Source organism: Hipposideros armiger, unplaced genomic scaffold (assembly GCF_001890085.2).
Source record: "Hipposideros armiger isolate ML-2016 unplaced genomic scaffold, ASM189008v1 scaffold_209, whole genome shotgun sequence".
NCBI classification, from domain to species: Eukaryota; Metazoa; Chordata; class Mammalia; order Chiroptera; family Hipposideridae; genus Hipposideros; species Hipposideros armiger.
The window spans coordinates 1,580,122-1,587,877 of record NW_017731559.1 but is presented as its reverse complement, the minus strand read 5'-3'; positions in this window follow the sequence as shown (position 1 = coordinate 1,587,877).

The window sequence follows — 7,756 nt, the reverse complement described above, 5'->3', positions numbered from 1 at the left end:
GCCGCAGTGAGCGGCCGTCCAGAAGCCGGCGACTGATCTGCCTCGCCAGGGAAGAGCGCAATGATGGTGCCAACTTGGGCCAGTGAAGCAACGTCCTTTACAACTAGACTGAAGAACAAAACGACAGCAACTTGTCTGTTCCCCTTCCCCTAATTCCCCAGTACTGTTCCCATCCCCCCAATTACCCAATTTAAAAAAAAATCTTAAAAAAAAAAAAAGAAAATGGGGTGGAAGAAGCTCAGATAATAGTGTACAGTTTAATAAATATGAGGAGAAATAACATTTTATGTGATATGTAGAATTGTGAGCAGGAAAGACGGGCTTTGTTCAAGACTATGGTTGTGGTAGATTGTTTGCGTCCCTGTTCATACACCCTTTGTAATGTGACTTTGCCACTCCTCCCACTGAGAGGCGAAGTGTTTCCCTACCTTTTGAATTGGCCAGCTGTGTGACTTGCTTTGACCAATAGAATGCATCGGAAGTCACATTATACAACTTCTGGGCCCAGGCCTTGAGATGCCTTTCGGCTTCCACGCTTGCCCCCTCCTGCAATGCTGTCCCTCTGAAGTAGAGGATGAGAGACCATGTGGAGAGTGAGGCCCAGCTGCTAGCCAACACCGGGCATGTGAGTGAGGCCATAAGATTGGCTAATCCCAGCCTACCGGCCATCTGACTGCACTTATATGAGTGACCCCAGGTGAGACCAACAGAACTGCCCTGTTGAGCCTAGTCCATATTGCTGACCCAAAGAATTGTGAGCAAATAGATGGTTATCATTTAAAGCCACTACATTTTGGGGAGGTTTGTGATGCAGCAATAAATGACTGATATACAAGTTTGTACTAAAAGTGGGGTGTTGCCATAAATAACCTAAAACAAGTGGCACTGCTTTTAGGACCAGGTGGAGGCCAGAACCTGGAAAAGCATAAGGAAATTGTTAGTGAACTAACTGCACTAGAAATGCAGTGAGGAAACTGCTATAAGAGACTGGAAAAAGGCACTCTACTTGATGTAGTGACATAACAATTGGCAAAATGTTGCCTGCAGTTACTTGGAAGATAGAAAATATACCCAGTGAACTGTAAGGAGATTCTGTCTTAGAGAAATAGAGATAAGCTCAAGAATGAACTACTCAGCTTGTAAAGAGAATTTAGAGGGACTATAGATGACCTAGTACGTGCTTGACTAAAAAATAAAATCATTTTTCATCTCCTGGAGGAGAGAGGAACATGTACACATGTAGCTCCCCACTAACTCCTTCTGGACTCAGGACTTCCTCAATAGTGGATAACGATGATGATAACAACCTGAGTACTTATTAGTGTCAAATCCAGCACAAAGCGATTTCCTTGGATCTTCTATTTTAACAACAGGTCCTATTGTACGTATTTTCAGTTGAGGTAACTGAGCCTTAGAGAGGTTATTTTGCTGGAATTCAAACCTGATCTTGCCCCAGAGTCTTAACCACTGTGCTGAAGCCCCTGCTTTGCTGGGACACAGACACAAGTGTAGAGGCAGATAGGAAATAGTGATTAGTGTGGGTTTCAGAGGTGCTAAAAGTTTAATATGGAAAAAATGTTCAGACGGTTCTTAACTTAGGTCTTCTCTTTTCTCCAGACTCCCATACCCCCAGCCTGGTTGTTTTGCCCATTTTCTGCAGCTGTGACATCTTTTGAAAATTACTTCCAAAGCTTCACTTCAAATTTAGAAACTCTGTGGATCCCTATTGTAACCATAATGTAAACATAATTCAAGTCAGCCTGAATTGTGGAAGGAAGACAACTGCTCATTTATTTCTCCAACATAGCCTCTCCACCAACTCCTTGTCACACTTTTGGTTCTTTTGCTCCTTGGCAACTTACCAATAACTAGAATGACAGTCACCTTTATTTGATCAGCAGCCATTAAAATCACAATGTGAATTCAGAATTCAGAACAAAAGCAGAGACTTGGGCACACATACTACAGTGCACTCCACAAGTCTCTCATGCTGGCAGGCTTCACTTTAAAGAAACATGATATAGAGTATAACTGATGCTTCTAAGCTATGCTCTGGGTCAAGTTCAAGTTCTCTGACTTACAGCTCTTCGAGAGAGTGGCAAGAGAAAAGTGAATAGGAGAGAGGAAGTTTAATAGTAGAATTAGAATAAATAGGAAAAAATAAAACTTAGGAAATAGAAAAAAAGGAGATGGGAGAAATATTAAAGAAGATGGGAGTACCAAGGACTCATTTAAGAAAAAAGTGAAATTAAGAAATGAGAGAAAATATGGAAAACTAGAAGGTGAGGGAAAGAAAAATTGGGCTTTAATAATGTGACAATTAAAGTATATATATTTAGGGCTGGCTGACTGGCTCAGTTGGTTAACAGTGTGAGCTCTGAGCAACGGGGTTGCTGGTTCGATTCCCACATGGACCAGTGAACTGTGCCCAAGCTGAGCTGCCGCTAAGCTGCCAACAGATAGCAGGATGACCCACTTGGTGAGAGCACATGCTCCTAACAACAAGGTTGCCAGTGCGACTCCCGCATGGGATGGTGGGCTACTCCCACCTGCAACTAAGATTGAACATGGCATCTTGAGCAGATGGGCAGCCAGATGGCAACTGGACTTGGAGCTGAGCTAGCTGCACCCTCCACAACTAAGACTGAAAGACAACAACGTGGCTGTTCCCCTTCCTCAATTCCCCAATATAATCTTAAATAAAATAAAATAAAATAAAAATGAAAAAAATATATATATATAATAAAATATATATATTTAAAAATAAGTCATGAGGATGTACTGTACAGTGTGGTGACTATAATTAACAGTATTGTATATTTGAAAGTCACTAAGAGAGCAGATCTGAAAAGTCCTCATCACAAGCTAAGAAAAAATAATTTTGGTAATTATATGTGGTGATGGACATTAATAGACTTATTGTAGTGATCATTTCACAATATATATAAATATCAAATCATTATGCTGTATACTAGAAACAAATATAATAAATCAATTATATCTCAGGCTGGCCGAGTGGTTCATTGGTTAGGATTTGGCTTGGAACGCCAGCTCTGAGAAGCAGGGCCCCAGTTAGGATCCCACTTGAGGGCCAGTAATGCTGCGCCCTCTTCAGCTAAGATGGTGAACAACAGCTCGACCTGGAGCTGGACTGCCCTGAGTCAATGGCGTAGGCTGCAGTGGGGCTGGCTGCAGCTGGCGTGTGCTTTTGTGAGCTGCCGTGAGCAGCCGTTCAATGGCCGGCGAGCAACTGCCTCACCCAGTAAAAGCGCAATGATAATACCAACATGGGCCAGTGAAGCGACGTCCTCCACAACTAGACTGAAGAACAAAAGGACAGCAATTTATCTGTTCCCCTTCCCTAATTCCCCAACACTGTTTCCCTCCCCCAATTCCCCAATAAAATCTTTGAAATAAACAAATAAATTATATCTCAATTTTTAAGATATTTTTAAAAACTTTGTTCCACATTTTTTCCTCCCACCATAAGGCACAAGGCTAAGTGGAAATACAAATCTTTGCAAAAACAATATCTTCCACTACCAATAACACACACCACATAACACACACACATATCACACCACACACACACCACACCACACACACACATATCACACACAACACACACACACACACACACACACACACACACACACACAAAATACCACACACACCACACACACCATATACACACACACCACACACACACCAGCCCCACACAGCACGTATACCACACCACATCACATATACCACACACATAACCTCAGTTGATAGGAAGGGGTCAGGAAGCCTAGATTCTCTGAAAGCGTATTTTGTGGTCTGCAGTTTCCTGGAGCTCCCTTCCCCTCCAAGAGACCTATAGCCTTCCAGGTCTCCTTAGCAAAGGGCAGCAGACACACTCGTCTCTGATGAGCCCTCTGATGTTGTCATCTCCCAAACATTTTCATAAGATAGCAAGTTAGGGACCAGTGTGTTCAAAGAGAGGATTTAGACTATTTACAGATTCATATCAGTGGGTGGCCAACTTAGTTTGAATCTTGACAGAGGACAGGAAAACAAGAAGGCTGGCTTGCCTAATCAAAGGTTTTCAAATATTCATTTGGAAAATATGTGGTGTTTTGAGGAAAATCCCAAACATATTTTCAGACAAATCTGCTCCTCCATTCTAAATTCCACATGACCCACAATTAACACCCTGTATACCTCACATCTTACTTTTCTGAGACTTAGAACAAATGAGAAAAGATTCTACAATAGCTACAAAGAACCTTTTAACAATCACTTTTTGAAAGTTTTCAGGAGCTATTTTTGTCTTTTTGCATTAAAAAAAGAGTGTTTTCCCAAAATTAATGAAAAAGAAATATAAAGAGTTATTTATTAAGTTAGAAAGCTAAGTACCTGTGTCTTCATATTCTGACTTTTAATGTTGGCAAAGTTTATATACTTTTCATCAAAATGTAGGTTGTAAGATACTGAAGTTACATAATTTTTTAAAAACTTTCCAAACGTCCAGAATACACAGCAAATAAAATAAGAAACACCTACAAAAGCAAGAAACAGTCTTGGTGTCTATTTCCTCTGCCACACCACCACCCTCCCCCAACCCCCATCTCCAATCCTGGCTTCACTATAGTAGACAAAGAAAAGGGTCTGGATGTTGGATGAGAGTCTACCTTTGTAATCAGAGCAAATAGAGAAACACCAACACATCTGGGTTCTACCCAGAATCGTAACTCAAGTGCTTGTGTGATGTCTAGGTTCCCATTGGCCTTCAGCAAACACCACCTTATTCATCACCATGCTCGTGTGAGCAAAGGGAGCAGAACCATTAGGATCCTCTTTTCCACAGGTGAAGAAAGAAAACGGAGTGGTAAGGAACTGTGTCAAAGGTCACACACATTGTTGGAAGCCCCAACTAATGACAGTGGTAAAGAGAGCTATGGATCTGGAACCCCAGGGCACCTGGCACTGAGATGAACAGTTGCCAGAAGCATCCAGGTCTCTTATCACCTTACAACAAGTCCACACCTTAGGCTCATTGCCTATTCTACCTCCTCAATAATAAGGCAGTATGACTTCAGGGTGTCCATTAACTCAAAAACACAAAAAGAAGGGAAGGAGAAAGAGGGAAGGAGAAGGGGAAGGACATTGGAATTTTTCTGGAAGCTTTTTAAATTTTCCCATGCCATATGAAGCAAACGTTTTGTGTAATTTTCCAGTGGCCTTGATTAAAGATGTTATGTAATCCAATATAAGTATAGCTTGAAGAAATTAAAGGCTATGCCAGGCTTATCAAATGTTTGGACCCAGCTAGAGATACAGAAACATTAAACACTCATTATGTAGCCAACTTATTTCTGTGGAGTCTGTCCCTTCAAGGTCTCCCCTCCTTTACCTGGTATGAAAGACCTTTTATCATCTGTCCCTGATCTACTTTTCCCATTGTCCCAACCACTGTCTGCTTGCACATATCATTCATAACAGCCAACCTGCTGATACAAGCCCACCACAAAACTTCCGTGCAGCCTTCCCACCCCATTTCTAGCTCTCTTGCACATCCCCCGCGTATCTGAATCTCGCTCCTTCCTCAGAATCCAGTGGGCACAATCCTTCTGAAAAAGACTTCCATCACCACCCCAGTCTTCTGAACTCTAAATATTTGTCCCCGTCCGGGTCAGTCCCTTGGCACAGGATTCAGGCAACGACCCTCGTCAGTAACTGGTGCTGGTAACCTGGGTGTGTCGTTGGCTTCCCTGAGCCCGTCTTCCATAACATGAAATCACAATACCTTCCTCAATGGAATTTTATGAAGATGAGGTGAGGTAGTCCACGTGAAGTGCCTAGCACAGTATCTGGAACACCGGTGGGCCCCTCATAAATGCATTTTCCTATCCCCTGGGCCATGCGTTGGGAGAGGGCAGCAGGGGGAGTGCGTTCCCAGTACGTGCCTGACATTGCGTAGGGTCAGTGAACCGACTCATGTGACTTTGAGCAAGTTTTTCATTCCTCATCTTGAAAACGGGGTTGTTGATAGACTCTTCATAATAACCTGTAGTATAAGCTTAAAGGAGTTGATTCTTAGAAAGGGCTTAGAGGGTTGCCTGCCTGGGCCATAGTAAATATTCAGTAACTCTTAGCTATAATGCAGGTGTAGGCAGAGGGACTATCTTGGTGAGCAAGACAAATGTGGTTTCTGTCTTCATGGAGTGAGTAGAAGATAAGACACAAATACACGTGTTCTACCATACAACTCATTTGGCATTTGACATATGTTATCTTGAGTTGTTAGTTATCTATTTACATGTCTTGTCCCCTATCAAGACGGTAAATTTATTGAGGGAAGAGAACCTGGATCTAACTCCGCCGTGTCCCCTTCACGGCCCAGAGTGTCTTGTATGTGGCAGACATTCAATAATATTTATTGCTAATTACCTAAAAGATTGATCGTTCCCCAGCAATAAAAACTTTATGGTGAAGATCTTATTTATCAATGAGGATCTATGGCTCTCTCAGTGTGTTCCAAACAATGTATAAAATAGTAACACCTACCCACCGTCCTATGGACACTAGCACCTCCAAGTTTCTCCTACCTGTAAATTCATTGTCATTTGACACATGCGTTGAGCTCAGACACCATCAATCTACAGCTAAAGTTGACCGTCGGGCCCCTGAATTACATTTTTCTATGAGTTAACAATATGACATATTGTAGCATTTAACCGTGACAATATGCTATGAAGCAGGGACTGTTACTATCCACATTTTATAGGTGGGGAAACTGAGGCTAAGAGAGCTGAAGTTATTTGCCCAAAGCCACAAGTGAGTAAGGGAGCTGAAATTTGAACCCAGAAAGTCTGGCACAGGTGGGGAGTATGCAACCCTATGCCAGACTGCCTGGTCTCGTGACAAAAAGACAAGAAGGCAATGGCATACGAGAAACAGTAACAGGTCACAGGCCCCTCTGCCAGCCCCCAAGAGAAGATCTTTGTGGCAGAGACTTCTTTCCTCACAGTCATGGTGAGAAAGATAGCCCGTGTCCACAGGTGGCCATTTTCTCACGGGCTCATGGCAACTGGACTGCTTGTGCTTGTCTGGGGAACATTGGCTCAGCCTTTCACCCTGCGCCTTCCTCAAGGGCCCCCAACCCAAGGCCTCTCATCCAGCGTCCTCCACCCATGGCCCCCACCCAAGCCCTTCACTCAAGGCTTTCATCAGGTCCCCATCCAGAGTCCCCCATCCAGGGCCTGTCATCCAGTGCCCCCCCACCCAGGGCCTCTACCCAGGGCTCTCTGGAGCACAGATACTGACCCACTTCTTCCCTCCTTCCTCTTGTCTCTTGTTCTGTCTCTTGTTGGTGTTTTTTGTTTGTTTTTTTTTTGTGTGTGTGTTTTTTTTTTAATTTATGATTTTCAGCCCAGCCGGTTGTTAGCCTGCAGTGTTTGGAAATGGTAGATGATTAAACCTCCTGGCCAGGTGTAAATGCAACCTTTGTCATCTGGAGGCTGGGAGAATTACCTTGTTGGACTGCAACTCCCTCTGGCTTCGAAATTTCTGCTCCAGCCGACTCTCTTACAGGCCTGCAAACCTTGGACCTCCCAACTGACTTCCCTGCTTTGAACCCAGCCCAGAAGCCAGAAATTTCAGGTGTACTGACATAGCCACAAACAAACCTGAACAGACTCTAAAATTTAGAGGAAACATCAGCTACCATCCTCTCTCTCTCTCTCTCTCTCTCTCTCTCTCTCTCTCTCTCTCT